This window comes from Ambystoma mexicanum, chromosome 14 (genome assembly GCF_040938575.1).
Source record: "Ambystoma mexicanum isolate Mex_15411 chromosome 14, UKY_AmexF1_1, whole genome shotgun sequence".
NCBI classification, from domain to species: domain Eukaryota; kingdom Metazoa; phylum Chordata; class Amphibia; order Caudata; family Ambystomatidae; genus Ambystoma; species Ambystoma mexicanum.
The window spans coordinates 627,539,790-627,565,434 of NC_090940.1; the positions used below are offsets into that span (position 1 = coordinate 627,539,790).

Here is a 25,645-nt window from a genome sequence, read left to right on the forward strand (position 1 = left end):
CCTTCGGTCCCCTTTGTGTCCCTCGCACCCTCTTTATACTGTCCTTTCCTTTCGTGCCACTTGCACCTTTTTTCACGGCCTACGGTCCCCTTTGTGTCGCTTGCACCCTCTTTATACTGTCCTTTCCTTTTGTGCCACTTGCACCTTTTTTCACGGCCTTCGGTCCCCTTTGTGTCGCTTGCACCCTCTTTATACTGTCCTTTCCTTTCATGCCACTTGCACCTATTTTCACGGCCTTCGGTCCCCTTTGTGTCGCTCGCACCCTCTTTATACTGTCCTTTTCTTTCGCACCACTTGCACCTTCTCAACAGGCTTCTGGCCCTCTTTCATTCAACTTGTTTCATAGTCCAACACACATACACACGCGTGTCTTGCGCTTATACTGTTACAGTGTTACTGGTATCTTTGTCAGAGTTTTCCTGCCCGCTTCAATAAACGCCCATTCAAACGCAATCTGCTTTCTTACGTGTTTATGGCGGTACCTTCTGTCGCACTCTTGACAAGCTGGCTCGGCAAAGCTTTCCGACTCACCAGGCTGACTTCTGCGCCGCCGCTACACTCTGATTCTTCGTTCCGAGGTCAGGGTCTCACTACCAGCCCCTCGGACAATGCAGGGCTGTCTCGTCGGCCCAGGGGAATGAGAATTCACATAAACAGGTTCTGTGGGTCGACAGCATGCCTCTCGGCTCCCGTGTACGGACCCTTCATGGCTCCCTGGAGACACGGTTCCCTTGCCATGCTTCTGCCCTTTTGCACGGCAATTCCTCAGCGTTTCAGCCTCCCGGTCTCTGGACTCTGGTCCTGGATAATTCTGATGGTTTGGCTCTCTTCCCAACTCGTTCTCCTTCTGGCTCTTTTACTTGCTCATACACATGTGACAGACTACACTTTTACAGTGAAAAGACCAGTCAAGTGAAGTCTGGTGTGAATGGTTACCATTGAATGCCTGACCCTGCCTGACTATTAGAGGGACAACTTCACTTCTTTCTATGGTAGGTTTCCCTTGCCTTCCCCATGTTATTCCTATGGGGTAATCCTTACTGATCCTAGTCGCCTCTTCCTCGTCTCAGTATTTAGAGGAAATGGGGAGGGTGAGATGTGACTTGACATTGGTGGGCCAGGTTATTACAAGGAGATTGGTAAAGACTAGGGGAAGACCCATTGGCCCTACTTTGGTAAACAAGAGATGAATCCATTTGTATTAACGTATTCCCTATATTACCCCCTCGGATATTGCGAGCACAGGCCCTTGTGACCCTTCCTATGATCTGAATGGGGAAAGGACAAAGAGATGTTGGGATTGAGAGTCTGTTTTTGTCTCGCCTTGCTTCCTCCTTTCCCTGGGGTTGCTCCGGGACAATCTGGTGGTCTCTTTCTTGGGTTAGGGATAATGGGGCCTGCATACCCCGCAAAGGCTTCTGGGATTTCGCCACTTATTGTCTCATTGGTATATCGCGTCTCCCTTGGGTATTCTCCTGAGAGCTGCCCCGGCTCCCCCCACCCAGGTTATCCTCCCTCGCTTGTCCACCCCCAGAGTTGGGATCCAAAAGCGATGGCCCTCCCCAGGCCACCTGAATAGAGGCTTCTCTGGGCCTACATGGGAGAATACCCTTAGGTTTCTCACAGAGTGGATTAATTCACCCATGAACCAGTGCAATGCTAAGAGCAGTTATTTCAGCAAAGAGTAGTGCTCCAGTGCAGTAGATAAACTACTTTTCTGCCAATAATGGTCGTTTTTATGAAACAGGAAACTTCTCCAAAATCTAGGACTACGCAGAAGAGAGAAGTTAGAGCAATATTCCAAATGGTATTAAAGAAAGTTTAAAATATGTCATAAAATAATTAGAATATCAATCGATAAGTGAAAACTAAGATTTTATGAGGAATGTGAGGAAGGGGTCTTAGCCTAAAGGAACCGCATGAAAGACCTTAAATTCAGGTGCCTGCAATCTTGTGCAATTGTGTGTTCTGTAAAAGATACCCGAGAGGTTCTTAACTCGTATAGACACCAGAGGGAAACCTTCGAAGCGTATCAAATTGATTTATTCATATAAGTAACTGTTGTAAATCAGGCGCAGATTCGATATGAGATCTAAAAAATAAAATAACACTATAGTATTACTGGATAATTAATGATGGTTTTAATAAGGAAGTCTTCTTGGAAATGTAAATATTTAAATGGGTTTTAACCTAAAGTACCCAATCAAAAGTATTCGTGCATTTATCTGCATGGAGGCTCAAAACCAAGCACTAAAGCAATGATGGGGATGTTGCCAGAAACCTAGATGTCACAAGGTCATATGTACCCTCCCTCCCTGCCTTCAAGACGAATGTCAAACAATGGTTACACGCAAATGACCACTGACGACCTCAACCTATATTGTATATATGAATATTTTGTACTTTTCCTGATCTCTAACTATATATATATATGTGCCTGTAACTGTCTATGTATACTGCCCACAATGTATTGCTATTTTACCTATGCACATGTAACCATGTATATGTAACTATGTAAACCTTTCAAGCGCCCAGATGCCTGACGGCCAGGTGCGCTCTATAAATAAATAAACAAACAAAACATAGACTTTCTTATGTGCTACCCCGCACCACAGTGCCCTCAAGTTAAGGCCACCCGGCAGGTGTGCATCACACACTTTGGTGATGGAGTCCAGTCGACGGCTTGGCGAGGTCTTTGCCATTGTAGTGAGGACTGCCTTTGGAGGAGTTGGGGGTTCAGTGTTTCCACCCCTACAAACCTTCCTGAATTTTGGAGGGATGAGTCAGATGCCAGTTAGCTCTCTTTTGAGAAGGTTCTGGGGATGTCTGGGGCTTTTTCACTGGACAGCCTTGTGGATGGAGCAGAAGCCCTCCCTCGAGGAGGATTCTCCATTTGATCTAGAGCTTGCGGGGGTCTTGAGGGTAGGGGGCGTGATAGTGAAACCTGCCATTGTACAATTCTCTACCATTTAAGTTTATGGGTTCATTTTACGAGCAGACGAAGGTGCAGGATGTTTTAACGTTCCATTCGAACGGGCCATTGGATGCCACTAGGGAGGGCATTTCATGTTGTAATAATTGTGGCTTGACTCGTGATTTTGATGAATTGGTTAGTTTGGAAGAGGAAGGCGAGTTCTCAGTAGACAAACAGCCAGACATTGCTGACTTCATTTTGCGGTGGTCCACGGGTTGCATGGAACACCAAGTGCCCCGAGCAATGAAGGGACATTGAGGAAAGGGAGGCGTGAAGACCACTCCTCCTTGGCGCCATGCACCTGGCCACCCTCTGTCCTCCAGGCCCAGGTACCTGCTCACCCTGCCACCCCCCTGCACTGTCTGCGGGCCACCCCTTGCACTGGGGTCTGTATCTGTACCCATACAGTCCCCCACCCACTTCTCTTCTGCACTTATCAGATATACCCGATCTGTTTAACCGAGCACTTACCACTTGCTGGCTGCACTACCACCTTTATTTATTGTACTTATTTATTTATTTATTCTGTTCTCTCCTCTGTTCCGCACTTTCCACCTCTCCCCCCTCCCATGCACTTTCCCCCTTTTCCCTTCCCCATGCACTTGCGCGTTCTCAATGTCACTGGGCCTAGTAAGATTGTTGTTTTTGTTCTCCCATGTTCCCCTCCCTTTGCCTGGTTGCGCTCTGAAACACTTGTGTACGAGCGCGATAGAAATAAAATATATCATATCATACTGAGTGACAAGATTGTGCTAATATTGCAGAAGGATGGGGAACTTTCATGGATGTCATTTAAGGGTCGCCAAGGGTCGCAACTGGGACCCGTGAGGTCTCCCTTGCTACCCCTATAAATAAAATACAAAAAAAAAAGTTTCTTTTTACATATTTACATTGAGGCTCATGGGCTGTGGCCAGCAGCATGTGCTCTTTGTTTCTGGAGTGGCTGGTTTTCTGATGGCTACAGCAGGTAAGATAGCTCAGTGGGTTGAGCGCTGGCTGCTGCAATGTGTGTGATCTGCAGGTTCGACTCCCAACAAGGTCAACTCAGCCTTTCATCCTGCTGAGGTTGATAAATGAGTACCAACACAGGTTCAGTGATAGTGTATGTATGTTTGTTCTATATGAAACGCTTAAGTGTAAGTGCCATATAACGATAATGGTGTTATTTATATAGCGCCTTAATCCAAAGCGCTTTACAGGGCACATATTTACATACAATATCACCCAACTGAAATTGGCACTACATCATTATCGTTTGGCCTTGGACGTCTGCTTGCATTCACAGTAATTTGGTAATATGGGCCTATACACACTGATCTTAACGATACATATGGTGATCCATTCTTGTATGACATGCCGCTTCTTGTTTTGTCGTGGGATGAAAAGTCGTGTTCCATTGCTTCCTGTGATGTCACTTCGTGGTGGGATCAAATGACATAACTTCCTGTGATGTCATCAGAGGTCCAGGGTTGTGTGATGTCACTTCCGCTACCCCTGGCATATTGGTGAAATGACGTCCCTGGTAACTTTGCTGACAGGTGCCGTAGAACAGTGTACCAAAACCTGTTGACCTAAAATCAGGAACATTATGACTGAGGCTGAATATTCGGATGACCTTGGAAAGGCTAGTGGGAGTGCGGGGTGGGGAGTGCTTGTGGGATAGACCCATGGGCCCATGGCCGCACATTATAAATGTATTAAAGTAAAGTAAATGACTACTTATATCATATCATGATAGTAGGACCCATTCTCCCAGGCCATCCTTCCTCCCCCACCCGGGAGGCATACCGACACCGATTGACGGGCCCCCTACCACCAACGCTACTTGAGGGTTTAGTTTGCATACGTGAAGGGTGTGACGGCACCTGCTCTTGAGGGAGTCCGCCTGCACTCTTTTATTTATTTATTTATATTGCGCCGGTAGCTCTCGAGCTTCGGGGCGCAGAGACAAGAACACAAAGACAAAAAGTAAGACAATAAAACACGTAACACGAGACTTAGGGCTTCATAGGTCAGGTGTGGGTGATACTCTGAGTATCACCCACACCAGAGTCTTGGGGATCACATTCCTGGATCCAGCACTGTTGCACATTTTGTAAATGCAATCTCTGAGGCAGGTGGTGGCGGTGGCACCGGTCCTGCAGCCTCACCGCTGCTTCTAGAACAGCACGGGAGTGGTGCTCTCTATGAAGACTTGCACACGACGGCCCGGAATGGAGGGGAGACAGGCTTGCAAGTCTCGATAAACGGCTTTGTAGCTCTACTACCCAGCTGATGCACAGCTTCTGAGCCCGATGGGGGCCGTCATACTGCTCACCAATAGCACAAGAAGAGCACCGTGGCGGCATCAGAGCAATGGAAAGGCCTGGAGTTGGGAGCAGGGCTCCCCGAGTCACATTGTGGGGGGGCTGCGCCCGCAGGCTCGTTATCGTGAAGAACAAGGCGAAGAATCAATGACGGCGTTGTATCCGCACTCTATAACTGAGTAAGCCACCTCCTGAGCTGGGATGACTAGAACACGTGAGGACATGAGCCTAAGCACTCTATGACAGCACAGTGCGGTCTTCCAGCCGCAAAGCGAGCAGGAACTGCTTCGCACATTCCGAAGGTATGAATATCCGTTCATGTAACTGGAATGCCCACCCCGGGCCCGTGGTCAAGAGGCTCCCAATGAAGGCCACCTGATGGGTGGAAACTTGCGTGAGCTTTTTCTTCAGGGTTTCCCAACCATATAAACACCAGCAGAGTGCTATTGGCTAAATTTGTACATGTGAGAGGAGGCAGGGGGCGGTAGTCAAATTCCTACCTGCCACTTGTCCCTCACTGCCAACACCCCACAGCTCTCCTCTGAAAGCATGGACGCAGAGGAAGAGGTGCTTGCCATGCCATGCCATGAGTACTGATAAAAAAGAACCTGTAAATTAATTCACTCTACCGCCTGCACAGGTGAGCAGGACGCCTCATCACAAACTGGGCTATACCGTCCAGAACCTCCAGTCTCCAGCCTGACCAGCTTTTTACACTTTCAATGGTAAAGTCATATCAGGTGAGAGCACAAGGAGGCTAATGTGTTCGTCCTGGGTTCCCCTGCTCATTGGTTCCCTCTCTTGCATTGCCGCGTTGTTTGGTCACCGCAAGTAATATCTTATGATCCATTTTCTGCTTGGTGAGGACCAGAACTATTCCTCTGAGCCTGTACTGTGTGTCCTTAACAGTAGTGAACAACCTTAAGGCCTTCGTGTTTTGACCTACGATTCCCTCGATGCCTCATTATGGACTATGCTCGGTAGGAATGATGGAAGTTGTAGGCCAAACCATGTGGAAGACCGCAGTTTCCCACCACTGGTCCATAATGCATTGAACTGTCTTCAAATTATCCCCATTGGAAAGGACCATTTGAACAGTTCACAGGCTTAATTCCTTCCTAGTTTTTTCTGCTTCTGAGGATCTCCCGACACTGGGAAAGACCTTGAGCTCTTGGCCACACAGTCACATGTTTCTTCATAAAAAAGTGATCTTTGTGGCACTTGAGTCACTGGCTCATTTGTCTGAAGCCCCGTCCACAACCGCAGTGAAGAAGAGTCAATACTGCTTAGTCGGTTCCATGTGATAATATCCCCGCAAAAAATATCGCCATGCAAGAATTGTGCCGTATTGTTGCGGCGATTTTACCACATGGAACCTGCGGGGAACACCCCCATTTAAGGGAACAGGGGACACCCCCGCAACCTCTGCTCCCATTTACCCCATAAATAATATCGCCTATGCCATTTTCCAACGACCATATGTATGGCGATAATATTGGGATAATATTACCCGATACCTCTTAGTCCTCTATAAATGAAAATACTTTTGACTCAATTCACCTCCAATTCCCAGAGGCCCGTCTTGCTTCAGAAGTTAGTGTCTAGCTCAGCATTCCTTAAGCATTGCTGAAATCTCAGTCAACCAAATTCAAGAAGTCCATGTACACCGCAAAGCTCCGATTACCCGACTTTACACTCTCCCAGCTACGAGCGAAATCCTGATTATATGATAACCATAAATAGTTAATGTTCTTCCAAATTAATGTGTGTTCATGGGTTGATTATGCAAAATCGCTCTTGGACGAAGCGTCTCTCCTTCAGCGTCTTTCTGACATCCTCCAAATCGGGCCAATTTTCCTGGAGGAGCTCCATTATGAGAGCCTGTCGGCAATCCCCGGCTCTCATCACGGAGGATCAGACAGAGCACGGCTTTGGAAATACAGCACTTATGGGCCGACAGCACGTGCCGCTTAGAATGCACAATGCTCTTCCACCCACTCCGTCATTCAATGCGCGCCATCGGCTAATTGTCTGCGCGGAGAGACTGACATCTCAAGATGTGTTTTTGTCGTCTGCCCTTTGGAAGGCTGTTAAATCAATGAGATGGAAAATAGACGACTGGGGATACCGCTGAATAACATCTTTCACTGCAATGTGAAAATAGCCCTACACAGTGATAGTCTATGAATTGCAGCGGATCCGGGTTCGATCATGTGATAATCCTACCGAAGAGTGGCTCATTAGGATATCCATGTGGCGAGGTATAGTAATCGAATGATATGGCGGAGCATAACTACAGATACTGCCAAAGAACCAAGGGCTAGGAGGGCAATCTCACTCGCCTCCTGCCATACAGCCTGCCCTCGTGCCTAGAGTGAAGCTGACCCAGATCGAAACATGTTGCCCTTCCTCAGGACCGCCAGCTCCTGCCAATAAATGTCAAATATGCAGTTGGCTATCCACCAACTTTCTGCTGAGAACATACTTTTTTTTTCTCCAATTAAATGTTCTTATCTGCTTGGCAGTAGGTCTATGCTTGAGCAAAAAGTGCTCGAATTTTTTGGGCCCCCAGAATGCAGATAGTGAGTTGGGGGACAGGCAATATTAGTGGGGGTGGGGTCGGGTAGTGAGCAGTTTGGGGGTTGGGGCGGCTCCCGCCCCCCTTTCTATCAGAAAAATGTCAAGCAAAAAAACAAAAATAGAGCTTTTTGATTTGCGGTTCAGTCGTACATTCGTCTGCTTTTTGCTTAAAATAGGAAAACAAATGTTTTTCTCCAGTTCCATTTTTTGTAACATTATAACTTCTTCTCTGTTTCGGTTTTGCAATTTGTCGGTAACCATCCGCTCATGTTCTTGTTTTCCAATGAGGGGGAGGAGTAATTCGCTGCAGCGGGTTCATGGAGCAATGCTTGGCTGTGCTGGCAGATGCTGTAATACCGAGGTAGTACACCCAATACTTGCGCTACAGCCAGAGGTGTTGCATGGCCTGGAAAAGATTTGGGGCTACTCTAATGTCGGGACTGCCGGGACTCGCTAGCCTTTTCGTTGCAGCCTCTGAGCTTCTATCCGGGGCTACAACCAAAAGATTGAAGCTATTTTGCCAAGTGAAGATAGTCTGGTAAGACCTGCGGCCGCACGCGCAGCGAATGCCCGGCTTTTGCATCTCTGGGCATGGACATAATATGGGTTCTTGGTGCCTCCCCCGTAAAGATTCTCACCTCTGTAGATCCCCAGGACCTGCAGACGCTGTTTCTTTACACCAGGTGCAGTGTAATAATATATCCTGTTATAAGACAGGAAGCCAAGCTTGGAGGAGATCTCAGTAAGAGGGCCTTAGAGGGAGCGACGATGATCACAAGCATTGCTTTCAACTTCGCTTCAGCTCTCGATACAATGTGTTACTATTCGTCACTATTCGCTTTTTCCAATCTTTCGCTGTCTTCCTATTGGGTAGAGCCTTAGAGGGAGCCACGATGATGACAAGCATTGCTTTCCACTTCGCTTGAGCTCTCGATACAATGTGTTACTATTCGTTACGATTCGCTTTTTCCAATCTTTCGCTGTCTTCCTATTGGGTTGAGCCTTAGAGGGAGCCACGATGATCACAAGCATTGCTTTCCACTTCGCTTCAGCTCTCGATACAATGTGTTACTATTTGTTACCATTCGCTTTTTCCAATCTTTCGCTGTCTTTCTATTGGGTAGGGCCTTAGAGGGAGCCACGATGATCACAAGCATTGCTTTCCACTTCGCTTGAGCTCTCGATACAATGTGTTACTATTCGTTACTATTCACTTTTTCCAATCTTTCGCTGTCTTCCTATTGGGTAGGGCCCTAGAGGGAGCGACGATGATCACAAGCATTGCTTTCCACTTCGCTTCAGCTCTCGATACAATGTGTTACTATTTGTTACTATTCGCTTTTTCCAATCTTTCGCTGTCTTCCTATTGGGTAGGGCCCTAGAGGGAGCGACGATGATCACAAGCATTGCTTTCCACTTCGCTTGAGCTCTCGATACAATGTGTTACTATTCGTTACTATTCACTTTTTCCAATCTTTCGCTGTCTTCCTATTGGGTAGGGCCTTAGAGGGAGCGACGATGATCACAAGCATTGCTTTCCACTTCGCTTCAGCTCTCGATACAATGTGTTACTATTTGTTACTATTCGCTTTTTCCAATCTTTCGCTGTCTTCCTATTGGGTTGAGCCTTAGAGGGAGCCACGATGATCACAAGCATTGCTTTCCACTTCGCTTGAGCTCTCGATACAATGTGTTACTATTCGTTACGATTCGCTTTTTCCAATCTTTCGCTGTCTTCCTATTGGGTTGAGCCTTAGAGGGAGCCACGATGATAACAAGCATTGCTTTCCACTTCGCTTGAGCTCTCGATACAATGTGTTACTATTCGCTTTTTCCAATCTTTCGCTGTCTTCCTATTGGGTAGGGCCTTAGAGGGAGCGACGATGATCACAAGCATTGCTTTCCACTTCGCTTCAGCTCTCGATACAATGTGTTACTATTTGTTACTATTCGCTTTTTCCAATCTTTCGCTGTCTTCCTATTGGGTTGAGCCTTAGAGGGAGCCACGATGATCACAAGCATTGCTTTCCACTTCGCTTGAGCTCTCGATACAATGTGTTACTATTTGTTACCATTCGCTTTTTCCAATCTTTCGCTGTCTTTCTATTGGGTAGGGCCTTAGAGGGAGCCACGATGATCACAAGCATTGCTTTCCACTTCGCTTGAGCTCTCGATACAATGTGTTACTATTCGTTACTATTCACTTTTTCCAATCTTTCGCTGTCTTCCTATTGGGTAGGGCCCTAGAGGGAGCGACGATGATCACAAGCATTGCTTTCCACTTCGCTTCAGCTCTCGATACAATGTGTTACTATTTGTTACTATTCGCTTTTTCCAATCTTTCGCTGTCTTCCTATTGGGTAGGGCCCTAGAGGGAGCGACGATGATCACAAGCATTGCTTTCCACTTCGCTTGAGCTCTCGATACAATGTGTTACTATTCGTTACTATTCACTTTTTCCAATCTTTCGCTGTCTTCCTATTGGGTAGGGCCCTAGAGGGAGCGACGATGATCACAAGCATTGCTTTCCACTTCGCTTGAGCTCTCGATACAATGTGTTACTATTCGCTTTTTCCAATCTTTCGCTGTCTTCCTATTGGGTAGGGCCTTAGAGGGAGCGACGATGATCACAAGCATTGCTTTCCACTTCGCTTCAGCTCTCGATACAATGTGTTACTATTTGTTACTATTCGCTTTTTCCAATCTTTCGCTGTCTTCCTATTGGGTTGAGCCTTAGAGGGAGCCACGATGATCACAAGCATTGCTTTCCACTTCGCTTGAGCTCTCGATACAATGTGTTACTATTTGTTACCATTCGCTTTTTCCAATCTTTCGCTGTCTTTCTATTAGGTAGGGCCTTAGAGGGAGCCACGATGATCACAAGCATTGCTTTCCACTTCGCTTGAGCTCTCGATACAATGTGTTACTATTCGTTACTATTCACTTTTTCCAATCTTTCGCTGTCTTCCTATTGGGTAGGGCCCTAGAGGGAGCGACGATGATCACAAGCATTGCTTTCCACTTCGCTTCAGCTCTCGATACAATGTGTTACTATTTGTTACTATTCGCTTTTTCCAATCTTTCGCTGTCTTCCTATTGGGTTGAGCCTTAGAGGGAGCCACGATGATCACAAGCATTGCTTTCCACTTCGCTTGAGCTCTCGATACAATGTGTTACTATTTGTTACCATTCGCTTTTTCCAATCTTTCGCTGTCTTTCTATTGGGTAGGGCCCTAGAGGGAGCGACGATGATCACAAGCATTGCTTTCCACTTCGCTTGAGCTCTCGATACAATGTGTTACTATTCGTTACTATTCACTTTTTCCAATCTTTCGCTGTCTTCCTATTGGGTAGGGCCCTAGAGGGAGCGACGATGATCACAAGCATTGCTTTCCACTTCGCTTCAGCTCTCGATACAATGTGTTACTATTCGTTACGATTCGCTTTTTCCAATTTTTAACTGTCTGCCTATTGGGATAGGGATGTTTTGCTGCAGTGATTTCGTAGAATTAGCTTTCATCGAATTTATTTTAATGAATTTTGCTCCAAGTATATGTGGGGGGGGGTTTCACTGGAATACAAAATGTAGTGGGCTTATGGGGTGGCTGCGGGAGGTCGCCCCCGCATATATTTGCGGCAACATCTGCCAGAAAAAAATGTAATTTGTTCAAATCTTTCCAAAATAAACACATAGAAACCTTCCTATAAATGCATTCTCGAATCCTCCGAGAATTGTATATGCATTATTCCAAGTCCAACAGGTGGAAAGTGCCTGCAAAAAGAATCCTCCTTTTCAGCGGTGCTCTGTGTTTGTGATGTGCTGGGACTTTCATTATGAGGCAGTGCCTAAACCCAAGGGCATCTTTGTGTGGTGCAGCAGGAATGCCTGCTATTCTGTGCCCGATCCTGGGTGTTAGTTTTGGTGGAGAGTGGCCATGCTTATGCCTGATGTGATGGATTTCCTTGTGAGGGGCAGCAGGCATGCCTGCTATTCTGTGCCCGATCCTGGGTGTTAGTTTTGGTGGAGAGTGGCCATGCTTATGCCTGATCTGATGGATTTCCTTGTGAGGGGCAGCAGGCATGTCTGCTATTCTGTGCCCGATCCTGGGTGTTAGTTTTGGTGGAGAGTGGCCATGCTTATGCCTGATCTGATGGATTTCCTTGTGAGGTGCAGCAGGAATGCCTGCTATTCTGTGCCCGATCCTGGGTGTTAGTTTTGGTGGAGAGTGGCCATGCTTATGCCTGATCTGATGGATTTCCTTGTGAGGGGCAGCAGGCATGCCTGCTATTCTGTGCCCGATCCTGGGTGTTAGTTTTGGTGGAGAGTGGCCATGCTTATGCCTGATCTGAAGGATTTCCTTGTGAGGGGCAGCAGGCATGTCTGCTATTCTGTGCCCGATCCTGGGTGTTAGTTTTGGTGGAGAGTGGCCATGCTTATGCCTGATCTGAAGGATTTCCTTGTGAGGGGCAGCAGGCATGCCTGCTATTCTGTGCCCGATCCTGGGTGTTAGTTTTGGTGGAGAGTGGCCATGCTTATGCCTGATCTGATGGATTTCCTTGTGAGGGGCAGCAGGCATGTCTGCTATTCTGTGCCCGATCCTGGGTGTTAGTTTTGGTGGAGAGTGGCCATGCTTATGCCTGATCTGAAGGATTTCCTTGTGAGGGGCAGCAGGCATGTCTGCTATTCTGTGCCCGATCCTGGGTGTTAGTTTTGGTGGAGAGTGGCCATGCTTATGCCTGATCTGAAGGATTTCCTTGTGAGGGGCAGCAGGCATGTCTGCTATGCTGTGCCCGATCCTGGGTGTTAGTTTTGGTGGAGAGTGGCCATGCTTATGCCTGATCTGAAGGATTTCCTTGTGTGGTGCAGCAGGCATGTCTGCTATGCTGTGCCCGATCCTGGGTGTTAGTTTTGGTGGAGAGTGGCCATGCTTATGCCTGATCTGAAGGATTTCCTTGTGAGGTGCAGCAGGCATGCCTGCTATTCTGTGCCCGATCCTGGGTGTTAGTTTTGGTGGAGAGTGGCCATGCTTATGCCTGATCTGAAGGATTTCCTTGTGAGGGGCAGCAGGCATGTCTGCTATGCTGTGCCCGATCCTGGGTGTTAGTTTTGGTGGAGAGTGGCCATGCTTATGCCTGATCTGAAGGATTTCCTTGTGTGGTGCAGCAGGCATGTCTGCTATGCTGTGCCCGATCCTGGGTGTTAGTTTTGGTGGAGAGTGGCCATGCTTATGCCTGATCTGATGGATTTCCTTGTGAGGGGCAGCAGGCATGCCTGCTATTCTGTGCCCGATCCTGGGTGTTAGTTTTGGTGGAGAGTGGCCATGCTTATGCCTGATCTGATGGATTTCCTTGTGAGGGGCAGCAGGCATGTCTGCTATTCTGTGCCCGATCCTGGGTGTTAGTTTTGGTGGAGAGTGGCCATGCTTATGCCTGATCTGAAGGATTTCCTTGTGAGGTGCAGCAGGCATGTCTGCTATTCTGTGCCCGATCCTGGGTGTTAGTTTTGGTGGAGAGTGGCCATGCTTATGCCTGATCTGAAGGATTTCCTTGTGAGGTGCAGCAGGCATGTCTGCTATTCTGTGCCCGATCCTGGGTGTTAGTTTTGGTGGAGAGTGGCCATGCTTATGCCTGATCTGATGGATTTCCTTGTGAGGGGCAGCAGGCATGTCTGCTATTCTGTGCCCGATCCTGGGTGTTAGTTTTGGTGGAGAGTGGCCATGCTTATGCCTGATCTGATGGATTTCCTTGTGAGGGGCAGCAGGCATGTCTGCTATTCTGTGCCCGATCCTGGGTGTTAGTTTTGGTGGAGAGTGGCCATGCTTATGCCTGATCTGAAGGATTTCCTTGTGAGGGGCAGCAGGCATGTCTGCTATTCTGTGCCCGATCCTGGGTGTTAGTTTTGGTGGAGAGTGGCCATGCTTATGCCTGATCTGAAGGATTTCCTTGTGAGGGGCAGCAGGCATGTCTGCTATTCTGTGCCCGATCCTGGGTGTTAGTTTTGGTGGAGAGTGGCCATGCTTATGCCTGATCTGAAGGATTTCCTTGTGAGGGGCAGCAGGCATGTCTGCTATTCTGTGCCCGATCCTGGGTGTTAGTTTTGGTGGAGAGTGGCCATGCTTATGCCTGATCTGATGGATTTCCTTGTGAGGGGCAGCAGGCATGCCTGCTATTCTGTGCCCGATCCTGGGTGTTAGTTTTGGTGGAGAGTGGCCATGCTTATGCCTGATCTGAAGGATTTCCTTGTGAGTGGCAGCAGGCATGTCTGCTATTCTGTGCCCGATCCTGGGTGTTAGTTTTGGTGGAGGGTGGCCATGCTTATGCCTGATCTGATGGATTTCCTTGTGAGGGGCAGCAGGCATGCCTGCTATTCTGTGCCCGATCCTGGGTGTTAGTTTTGGTGGAGAGTGGCCATGCTTATGCCTGATCTGAAGGATTTCCTTGTGAGGGGCAGCAGGCATGCCTGCTATTCTGTGCCCGATCCTGGGTGTTAGTTTTGGTGGAGAGTGGCCATGCTTATGCCTGATCTGAAGGATTTCCTTGTGAGGGGCAGCAGGCATGCCTGCTATTCTGTGCCCGATCCTGGGTGTTAGTTTTGGTGGAGAGTGGCCATGCTTATGCCTGATCTGATGGATTTCCTTGTGAGGGGCAGCAGGCATGCCTGCTATTCTGTGCCCGATCCTGGGTGTTAGTTTTGGTGGAGAGTGGCCATGCTTATGCCTGATCTGAAGGATTTCCTTGTGAGGGGCAGCAGGCATGCCTGCTATTCTGTGCCCGATCCTGGGTGTTAGTTTTGGTGGAGAGTGGCCATGCTTATGCCTGATCTGATGGATTTCCTTGTGAGGGGCAGCAGGCATGCCTGCTATTCTGTGCCCGATCCTGGGTGTTAGTTTTGGTGGAGAGTGGCCATGCTTATGCCTGATCTGAAGGATTTCCTTGTGAGGGGCAGCAGGCATGCCTGCTATTCTGTGCCCGATCCTGGGTGTTAGTTTTGGTGGAGAGTGGCCATGCTTATGCCTGATCTGAAGGATTTCCTTGTGAGGGGCAGCAGGCATGTCTGCTATTCTGTGCCCGATCCTGGGTGTTAGTTTTGGTGGAGAGTGGCCATGCTTATGCCTGATCTGATGGATTTCCTTGTGAGGGGCAGCAGGCATGTCTGCTATTCTGTGCCCGATCCTGGGTGTTAGTTTTGGTGGAGAGTGGCCATGCTTATGCCTGATCTGAAGGATTTCCTTGTGAGGGGCAGCAGGCATGTCTGCTATTCTGTGCCCGATCCTGGGTGTTAGTTTTGGTGGAGAGTGGCCATGCTTATGCCTGATCTGAAGGATTTCCTTGTGAGGGGCAGCAGGCATGTCTGCTATTCTGTGCCCGATCCTGGGTGTTAGTTTTGGTGGAGAGTGGCCATGCTTATGCCTGATCTGAAGGATTTCCTTGTGAGGGGCAGCAGGCATGTCTGCTATTCTGTGCCCGATCCTGGGTGTTAGTTTTGGTGGAGAGTGGCCATGCTTATGCCTGATCTGAAGGATTTCCTTGTGAGGGGCAGCAGGCATGTCTGCTATTCTGTGCCCGATCCTGGGTGTTAGTTTTGGTGGAGAGTGGCCATGCTTATGCCTGATCTGAAGGATTTCCTTGTGAGGGGCAGCAGGCATGTCTGCTATTCTGTGCCCGATCCTGGGTGTTAGTTTTGGTGGAGAGTGGCCATGCTTATGCCTGATCTGATGGATTTCCTTGTGAGGGGCAGCAGGCATGCCTGCTATTCTGTGCCCGATCCTGGGTGTTAGTTTTGGTGGAGAGTGGCCATGCTTATGCCTGATCTGAAGGATTTCCTTGTGAGGGGCAGCAGGCATGTCTGCTATTCTGTGCCCGATCCTGGGTGTTAGTTTTGGTGGAGAGTGGCCATGCTTATGCCTGATCTGATGGATTTCCTTGTGAGGGGCAGCAGGCATGCCTGCTATTCTGTGCCCGATCCTGGGTGTTAGTTTTGGTGGAGAGTGGCCATGCTTATGCCTGATCTGATGGATTTCCTTGTGAGGGGCAGCAGGCATGCCTGCTATTCTGTGCCCGATCCTGGGTGTTAGTTTTGGTGGAGAGTGGCCATGCTTATGCCTGATCTGAAGGATTTCCTTGTGAGGGGCAGCAGGCATGTCTGCTATTCTGTGCCCGATCCTGGGTGTTAGTTTTGGTGGAGAGTGGCCATGCTTATGCCTGATCTGATGGATTTCCTTGTGAGGGGCAGCAGGCATGCCTGCTATTCTGTGCCCGATCCTGGGTGTTAGTTTTGGTGGAGAGTGGCCATGCTTATGCCTGATCTGAAGGATTTCCTTGTGAGGGGCAGCAGGCATGTCTGCTATTCTGTGCCCGATCCTGGGTGTTAGTTTTGGTGGAGAGTGGCCATGCTTATGCCTGATCTGAAGGATTTCCTTGTGAGGGGCAGCAGGCATGTCTGCTATTCTGTGCCCGATCCTGGGTGTTAGTTTTGGTGGAGAGTGGCCATGCTTATGCCTGATGTGATGGATTTCCTTGTGAGGGGCAGCAGGAATGTCTGCTATTCTGTGCCCGATCCTGGGTGTTAGTTTTGGTGGAGAGTGGCCATGCTTATGCCTGATCTGATGGATTTCCTTGTGAGGGGCAGCAGGCATGTCTGCTATTCTGTGCCCGATCCTGGGTGTTAGTTTTGGTGGAGAGTGGCCATGCTTATGCCTGATCTGATGGATTTCCTTGTGAGGGGCAGCAGGCATGTCTGCTATTCTGTGCCCGATCCTGGGTGTTAGTTTTGGTGGAGAGTGGCCATGCTTATGCCTGATCTGAAGGATTTCCTTGCGAGGGGCAGCAGGCATGCCTGCTATTCTGTGCCCGATCCTGGGTGTTAGTTTTGGTGGAGAGTGGCCATGCTTATGCCTGATCTGATGGATTTCCTTGTGAGGGGCAGCAGGCATGCCTGCTATTCTGTGCCCGATCCTGGGTGTTAGTTTTGGTGGAGAGTGGCCATGCTTATGCCTGATCTGAAGGATTTCCTTGTGAGGGGCAGCAGGCATGCCTGCTATTCTGTGCCCGATCCTGGGTGTTAGTTTTGGTGGAGAGTGGCCATGCTTATGCCTGATCTGAAGGATTTCCTTGTGAGGGGCAGCAGGCATGTCTGCTATTCTGTGCCCGATCCTGGGTGTTAGTTTTGGTGGAGAGTGGCCATGCTTATGCCTGATCTGATGGATTTCCTTGTGAGGGGCAGCAGGCATGCCTGCTATTCTGTGCCCGATCCTGGGTGTTAGTTTTGGTGGAGAGTGGCCATGCTTATGCCTGATCTGAAGGATTTCCTTGTGAGGGGCAGCAGGCATGTCTGCTATTCTGTGCCCGATCCTGGGTGTTAGTTTTGGTGGAGAGTGGCCATGCTTATGCCTGATCTGATGGATTTCCTTGTGAGGGGCAGCAGGCATGCCTGCTATTCTGTGCCCGATCCTGGGTGTTAGTTTTGGTGGAGAGTGGCCATGCTTATGCCTGATCTGAAGGATTTCCTTGTGAGGGGCAGCAGGCATGTCTGCTATTCTGTGCCCGATCCTGGGTGTTAGTTTTGGTGGAGAGTGGCCATGCTTATGCCTGATCTGATGGATTTCCTTGTGAGGGGCAGCAGGCATGCCTGCTATTCTGTGCCCGATCCTGGGTGTTAGTTTTGGTGGAGAGTGGCCATGCTTATGCCTGATCTGAAGGATTTCCTTGTGAGGGGCAGCAGGCATGTCTGCTATTCTGTGCCCGATCCTGGGTGTTAGTTTTGGTGGAGAGTGGCCATGCTTATGCCTGATCTGAAGGATTTCCTTGTGAGGGGCAGCAGGCATGTCTGCTATTCTGTGCCCGATCCTGGGTGTTAGTTTTGGTGGAGAGTGGCCATGCTTATGCCTGATCTGAAGGATTTCCTTGTGAGGGGCAGCAGGCATGTCTGCTATTCTGTGCCCGATCCTGGGTGTTAGTTTTGGTGGAGAGTGGCCATGCTTATGCCTGATCTGATGGATTTCCTTGTGAGGGGCAGCAGGAATGTCTGCTATTCTGTGCCCGATCCTGGGTGTTAGTTTTGGTGGAGAGTGGCCATGCTTATGCCTGATCTGATGGATTTCCTTGTGAGGGGCAGCAGGCATGTCTGCTATTCTGTGCCCGATCCTGGGTGTTAGTTTTGGTGGAGAGTGGCCATGCTTATGCCTGATCTGATGGATTTCCTTGTGAGGGGCAGCAGGCATGTCTGCTATTCTGTGCCCGATCCTGGGTGTTAGTTTTGGTGGAGAGTGGCCATGCTTATGCCTGATCTGAAGGATTTCCTTGCGAGGGGCAGCAGGCATGCCTGCTATTCTGTGCCCGATCCTGGGTGTTAGTTTTGGTGGAGAGTGGCCATGCTTATGCCTGATCTGATGGATTTCCTTGTGAGGGGCAGCAGGCATGCCTGCTATTCTGTGCCCGATCCTGGGTGTTAGTTTTGGTGGAGAGTGGCCATGCTTATGCCTGATCTGAAGGATTTCCTTGTGAGGGGCAGCAGGCATGCCTGCTATTCTGTGCCCGATCCTGGGTGTTAGTTTTGGTGGAGAGTGGCCATGCTTATGCCTGATCTGAAGGATTTCCTTGTGAGGGGCAGCAGGCATGTCTGCTATTCTGTGCCCGATCCTGGGTGTTAGTTTTGGTGGAGAGTGGCCATGCTTATGCCTGATCTGATGGATTTCCTTGTGAGGGGCAGCAGGCATGCCTGCTATTCTGTGCCCGATCCTGGGTGTTAGTTTTGGTGGAGAGTGGCCATGCTTATGCCTGATCTGAAGGATTTCCTTGTGAGGGGCAGCAGGCATGTCTGCTATTCTGTGCCCGATCCTGGGTGTTAGTTTTGGTGGAGAGTGGCCATGCTTATGCCTGATCTGAAGGATTTCCTTGTGAGGGGCAGCAGGCATGTCTGCTATTCTGTGCCCGATCCTGGGTGTTAGTTTTGGTGGAGAGTGGCCATGCTTATGCCTGATGTGATGGATTTCCTTGTGAGGGGCAGCAGGAATGTCTGCTATTCTGTGCCCGATCCTGGGTGTTAGTTTTGGTGGAGAGTGGCCATGCTTATGCCTGATCTGATGGATTTCCTTGTGAGGGGCAGCAGGCATGTCTGCTATTCTGTGCCCGATCCTGGGTGTTAGTTTTGGTGGAGAGTGGCCATGCTTATGCCTGATCTGATGGATTTCCTTGTGAGGGGCAGCAGGCATGTCTGCTATTCTGTGCCCGATCCTGGGTGTTAGTTTTGGTGGAGAGTGGCCATGCTTATGCCTGATCTGAAGGATTTCCTTGCGAGGGGCAGCAGGCATGCCTGCTATTCTGTGCCCGATCCTGGGTGTTAGTTTTGGTGGAGAGTGGCCATGCTTATGCCTGATCTGATGGATTTCCTTGTGAGGGGCAGCAGGCATGCCTGCTATTCTGTGCCCGATCCTGGGTGTTAGTTTTGGTGGAGAGTGGCCATGCTTATGCCTGATCTGAAGGATTTCCTTGTGAGGGGCAGCAGGCATGCCTGCTATTCTGTGCCCGATCCTGGGTGTTAGTTTTGGTGGAGAGTGGCCATGCTTATGCCTGATCTGAAGGATTTCCTTGTGAGGGGCAGCAGGCATGTCTGCTATTCTGTGCCCGATCCTGGGTGTTAGTTTTGGTGGAGAGTGGCCATGCTTATGCCTGATCTGATGGATTTCCTTGTGAGGGGCAGCAGGCATGCCTGCTATTCTGTGCCCGATCCTGGGTGTTAGTTTTGGTGGAGAGTGGCCATGCTTATGCCTGATCTGATGGATTTCCTTGTGAGGGGCAGCAGGCATGCCTGCTATTCTGTGCCCGATCCTGGGTGTTAGTTTTGGTGGAGAGTGGCCATGCTTATGCCTGATCTGAAGGATTTCCTTGTGAGGGGCAGCAGGCATGTCTGCTATTCTGTGCCCGATCCTGGGTGCTATTTTTGGTGGAACGCAGCCATGCTTATGCCTAATCCGAAATACATCTTTGTGAGGAGAGGCTGGCAGGTGTAAACCTGATGCTAAGGACATCTCTTCGAGGGGCAGTGACCATGCTTATGCCTGATCAAGGATATCTTTTTGAAGTGCCTCACGCATGCATGTCTGCTATTCTGTGCCTTTTCACTGGGCTCCATCTTTACGAAGTGCAACAGACAGGTCTGTGCCTGGTTCGACGACCATCTTTGTGAGGAGCAGCTGGTATGTGCATTATTATGTGCCTTAGTTGGTTTGAGAGATCGAGAGAGAATGACATACACAGACAAATCCATCCATGTGTGTGTCTGTTTTCCTTTTTCATTTCTCTTGCCACTCACAACGATGCCCTAGGACCAGACCCAGGCATGCTTCCTGCCCCTCATCAAGATGGAGCCAACAGCAAAATACCAAGCACACAACAGAAGACATCCCCACTTGCACTCACAAAGACGCCTTTACCATCAGGCACAGACATGCCTGCTGCACTTTGTAAAGATAGCACCCCAAGCCAAACACACAACAGAATACATCTCCACTTGCCCTCACAAAGATGCCATTGCCAGCACACAACAGAAGACATCCCCACTTGCACTCACAAAGACACCCTTACCATCAGGCATGGACATGCCTGCTGCACTTCGTAATGATAGCACCCCAAACCAAGCACACAACAGAAGACATCCCCAATTGCCCTCACAAAGATTCCCTTACCCTGAGGCATAGACATGCCTGCTGCACTTCGTAAAGATAGCACCCCAAACCAAGCACACAACAGATGACATTCCCACTTGCCCTCACAGAGACGCCCTTACCATCAGGCATAGACATGCCTGCTGCACGTCATAAAGATAGCACCCCAAGCCAATCACACAACAGAAGACATCCCCACTTGCCCTCACAAAGATGCCCTTACCATCAGGCATGGACATGCCTGCTGCACTTCGTAATGATAGCACCCCAAACCAAGCACACAACAGAAGACATCCCCACTTGCCCTCACAAAGACGGCCTTACCATCAGGCACAGACATGCCTGCTGCACTTTGTAAAGATAGCACCCCAAACCAAGCACACAACAAAAGACATCCCCACTTGCCCTCCCAAAGATGTCCTTACCAGCACACAACAGAAGACATCCCCACTTGCCCTCACAAAGACGGCCTTACCATCAGGCACAGACATGCCTGCTGCACTTTGTAAAGATAGCACCCCAAACCAAGCACACAACAGAAGACATTCCCACTTGTCCTCACAAAGACGCCCTTACCTTCATGCATAGACATGCCTGCTGCACTTCGTAAAGATAGCACTCCAAACCAAGCACACAACAGAAGACATCCCCACTTGCCACAGAAGACATCCCCACTTGCCCTCACAAAGACGCCCTTACCCTCAGGCATAGACATGCCTGCTGCACTTCGTAAAGATAGCACCCCAAACCAAGCCCACAACAGAAGACATCCCCACTTGTCCTCACAAAGATGCCCTTGCAGCAAACAACAGAAGACATCCACATTTGCCCTCACAAAGACACCCTTACCATCAGGTATAGACATGGCTGCTGCACTTTGTAAAGATAGCACCCCAAGCCAAGCACACAACAGAAGAAATCCCCACCTGCCATCACAAAGACGCCCTTACCATCAGACACAGACATGCCTGCAGCACTTTGTAAAGATAGCACCCCAAACCAAGCACACAACAGAAGACATTCCCACTTGCCCTCACAAAGATGCCCTTACCATCAGGTATGGATTTGCCTGCTGCACGTTGTAATGATAGCACCCCAAAGCAAGCATACAACAGAAGACTTCCCCACTTGCCCTCACAAAGATGCCCTTACCAGCACACAAGAAAAGACTTCCCCACTTGCCCTCACAAAGACACCCTTACCCTCAGGCATAGACATGCCTGCTGCACTTCATAAAGATAGCACCCCAAGCCAAGCACACAACAGAAGACCTCCCCACTTGCCCTCACAAAGATGCCCTTACCATCAGGCATGTACATGCCTGCTGCACTTCATAAAGATAGCACCCCCAACCAAGCACACAACAGAAGACATCCCCAATTGCCCTCACAAAGATGCCCTTGCCATCAGGCACGGACATGCCTGCTGCACTTCGTAATGATAGCACCCCAAACCAAGCACACAACAGAAGACATCCCCACTTGCCCTCACAAAGATGCCCTTACTAGCAATCAACAGAAGACATCCCTGCTTGTCCTTACAAAGATGCCCTTCCCAGAAAACAACAAAAGACATCCCCATTTGCCCTCACAAAGACACCCTTACCATCAGGCATGGACATGCCTGCTGCACTTCGTAATGATAGCACCCCAAACCAAGCACACAACAGAATACATCCCCACTTGCCCTCACAAAGATGCCCTTACCCTCAGGCATTGACATGCCTGCTGAACTTTATAAAGATAGCACCCCAGGCCAAGCACACAACAGAAGACATCCCCACTTGCCCTCACAAAGATGCCCTTACCCTCAGGCATAGACATGCCTGCTGCACTTCATAAAGATAGCACCCCAAACCAAGCACACAACAGAAGACATCCCCAATTGCCCTCACAAAGATTCCCTTACCCTGAGGCATAGACATGCCTGCTGCACTTCGTAAAGATAGCACCCCAAACCAAGCACACAACAGAAGACATTCCCACTTGGCCTCACAAATATGCCCTTACCATCAGGCATGGACATGCCTGCTGCACTTCATAAAGATAGCACCCCAAGCCAATCACACAACAGAAGACATCCCCACTTGCCCTCACAAAGATGCCCTTACCATCAGGCATGGACATGCCTGCTGCACTTCGTAATGATAGCACCCCAAACCAAGCACACAACAGAAGACATCCCCACTTGCCCTCACAAAGACGGCCTTACCATCAGGCACAGACATGCCTGCTGCACTTTGTAAAGATAGCACCCCAAACCAAGCACACAACAAAAGACATCCCCACTTGCCCTCCCAAAGATGTCCTTACCAGCACACAACAGAAGACATCCCCACTTGCCCTCAAAAAGACGGCCTTACCATCAGGCACAGACATGCCTGCTGCACTTTGTAAAGATAGCACCCCAAACCAAGCACACAACAGAAGACATTCCCACTTGTCCTCACAAAGACGCCCTTACCTTCAGGCATAGACATGCCTGCTGCACTTCGTAAAGATAGCACTCCAAACCAAGCACACAACAGAAGACATCCCCACTTGCCACAGAAGACATCCCCACTTGCCCTCACAAAGACGCCCTTACCCTCAGGCATAGACATGCCTGCTGCACTTCGTAAAGATAGCACCCCAAACCAAGCCCACAACAGAAGACATCCCCACTTGTCCTCACAAAGATGCACTTGCAGCAAACAACAGAAGACATCCACATTTGCCCTCACAAAGACACCCTTACCATCAGGTATAGACATGGTTGCTGCACTTTGTAAAGATAGCACCCCAAGCCAAGCACACAACAGAAGAAATCCCCACCTGCCCGCACAAAGACGCCCTTACCATCAGACACAGACATGCCTGCAGCACTTTGTAAAGATAGTACCCCAAACCAAGCACACAACAGAAGACATTTCCACTTGCCCTCACAAAGATGCCCTTACCATCATGTATGGATATGCCTGCTGCACGTTGTAATGATAGCACCCCAAAGCAAGCATACAACAGAAGACTTCCCCACTTGCCCTCACAAAGATGCCCTTACCAGCACACAACAAAAGACATCCCCACTTGCCCTCACAAAGACACCCTTACCCTCAGGCATAGACATGCCTGCTGCACTTCATAAAGATAGCACCCCAAGCCAAGCAGACAACAGAAGACCTCCCCACTTGCCCTCACAAAGATGCCCTTACCATCAGGCATGTACATGCCTGCTGCACTTCATAAAGATAGCACCCCAAACCAAGCACACAACAGAAGACATCCCCAATTGCCCTCACAAAGATGCCCTTGCCATCAGGCACGGACATGCCTGCTGCACTTCGTAATGATAGCACCCCAAACCAAGCACACAACAGAAGACATCCCCACTTGCCCTCACAAAGATGCCCTTACTAGCAAACAACAGAAGACATCCCTGCTTGTCCTTACAAAGATGCCCTTCCCAGAAAACAACAAAAGACATCCCCATTTGCCCTCACAAAGACACCCTTACCATCAGGCATGGACATGCCTGCTGCACTTCGTAATGATAGCACCCCAAACCAAGCACACAACAGAATACATCCCCACTTGCCCTCACAAAGATGCCCTTACCCTCAGGCATTGACATGCCTGTTGAACTTTATAAAGATAGCACCCCAGGCCAAGCACACAACAGAAGACATCCCCACTTGCCCTCACAAAGATGCCCTTACCCTCAGGCATAGACATGCCTGCTGCACTTCATAAAGATAGCACCCCAAACCAAGCACACAACAGAAGACATCCCCAATTGCCCTCACAAAGATTCCCTTACCCTGAGGCATAGACATGCCTGCTGCACTTCGTAAAGATAGCACCCCAAACCAAGCACACAACAGAAGACATTCCCACTTGGCCTCACAAATATGCCCTTACCATCAGGCATGGACATGCCTGCTGCACTTCACGAAGATAGCACCCCAAACCAAGCGTCTGTGTGCGTGTGCACACGCAGAGATCCATCCATATGTGTCTGTCTCTCTCTTTATACATACATATATAAATATATACATATTACAAATAGTATGTATAGTCGGTAAGATATATATATATATATATTTATATATATTTACAGCCGGTAAAATGGCTCAGCGGGTTTATTGCTCGTTGCTGTGATATGTGTTTGATATGCAGGTCGCAGGTTCAAATCCCGTTAAGGCCAACCCAGCCTTTCATCCTTCTGAAGTTGATAAATGAGTACTAATTTCAATTGGATAATGATAGTAATATATATAAATAGGTCCTATGTAAAGCGCTTTAGATTAAAGCACTATATAAAAAAGCAAATTATAAATATCTATAGAAATAAAAATGTAAATGTTTGTTCAAAATCTTAAATCTCCGAAAGTTCTTCACCGATTGCTTTGAAATTTGGACACAACGTTGCATTTGAATAGGCACGTGTTTTTATATACCTACTATACATAGATGTCACACCTGTGACAGGTAAAAAGATACTTTTTCTGAAAAGCAGCGCCATCTGTTGGATGTAAAATCAACACACGCTATACTAAATATTTTACAATCCATTTCAATGTTTCCGTAGCTCAAATACATGCCGAGGAAGCAGCAGAGCGGTGTGCGGCCAGACTTCAGGATGCACGGTTGTGAGCACGGCGATCGCGTTCTGCAGCTTCAGATCTACTTCGTTCTCAACAGAATGAACGCGACAGGTTAAGAGTGGCTGAAAGACGTCAACGAGAAACAGCAGATCAGCATCACACACGACTCCGTACTCAGCAATCACGCGATTACAATCGCCTTGCATTCCGGTACAACCCAGCTGATGATTATAGTTTGAGCCAGCATGTTCTCATCAGCACCATGACTGAAGTGTGTCCTTATTGCAAGGCTCTGAAATTTAATGGAGAAACGAAAGGAATGTGTTCCACCGCCGGGAAAATTAAACTGCCTCAACTTGGAGAACCGCCAGAGCCATTGTGAAATTAAACATATTAGAAACGTGCGCTTTCTCTTTTCTTTCTTTTCCATTTAACCAGACTGAGCCACAGCAACGCGTGGCCGGGGACAGCTAGTATGTAAAATAAATTGATATAGAAATCAGGGGTGTGCAGTCTTTGGAACCTTTCACTAACTACATGT

At 48.8% G+C, this 25,645-nt stretch overlaps 1 protein-coding gene and 1 long non-coding RNA gene across 2 annotated transcripts in view; one reads left to right on the plus strand and one right to left on the minus strand.

The window, feature by feature from the left end:
• LOC138527379 (uncharacterized) overlaps window positions 1–25,508 on the plus strand; it is a 55,544-nt gene extending 30,036 nt beyond the window's left edge. Inside the window, exon 2 of the long non-coding RNA XR_011283913.1 lies at window positions 25,089–25,508. This is a non-coding gene — a long non-coding RNA (uncharacterized lncRNA). The remainder of the gene's footprint in view (window positions 1–25,088) is intronic.
• ARMH4 (armadillo like helical domain containing 4) overlaps window positions 1–25,645 on the minus strand; it is a 553,724-nt gene that overhangs the window by 390,961 nt on the left and 137,118 nt on the right. The window lies entirely within an intron of this gene.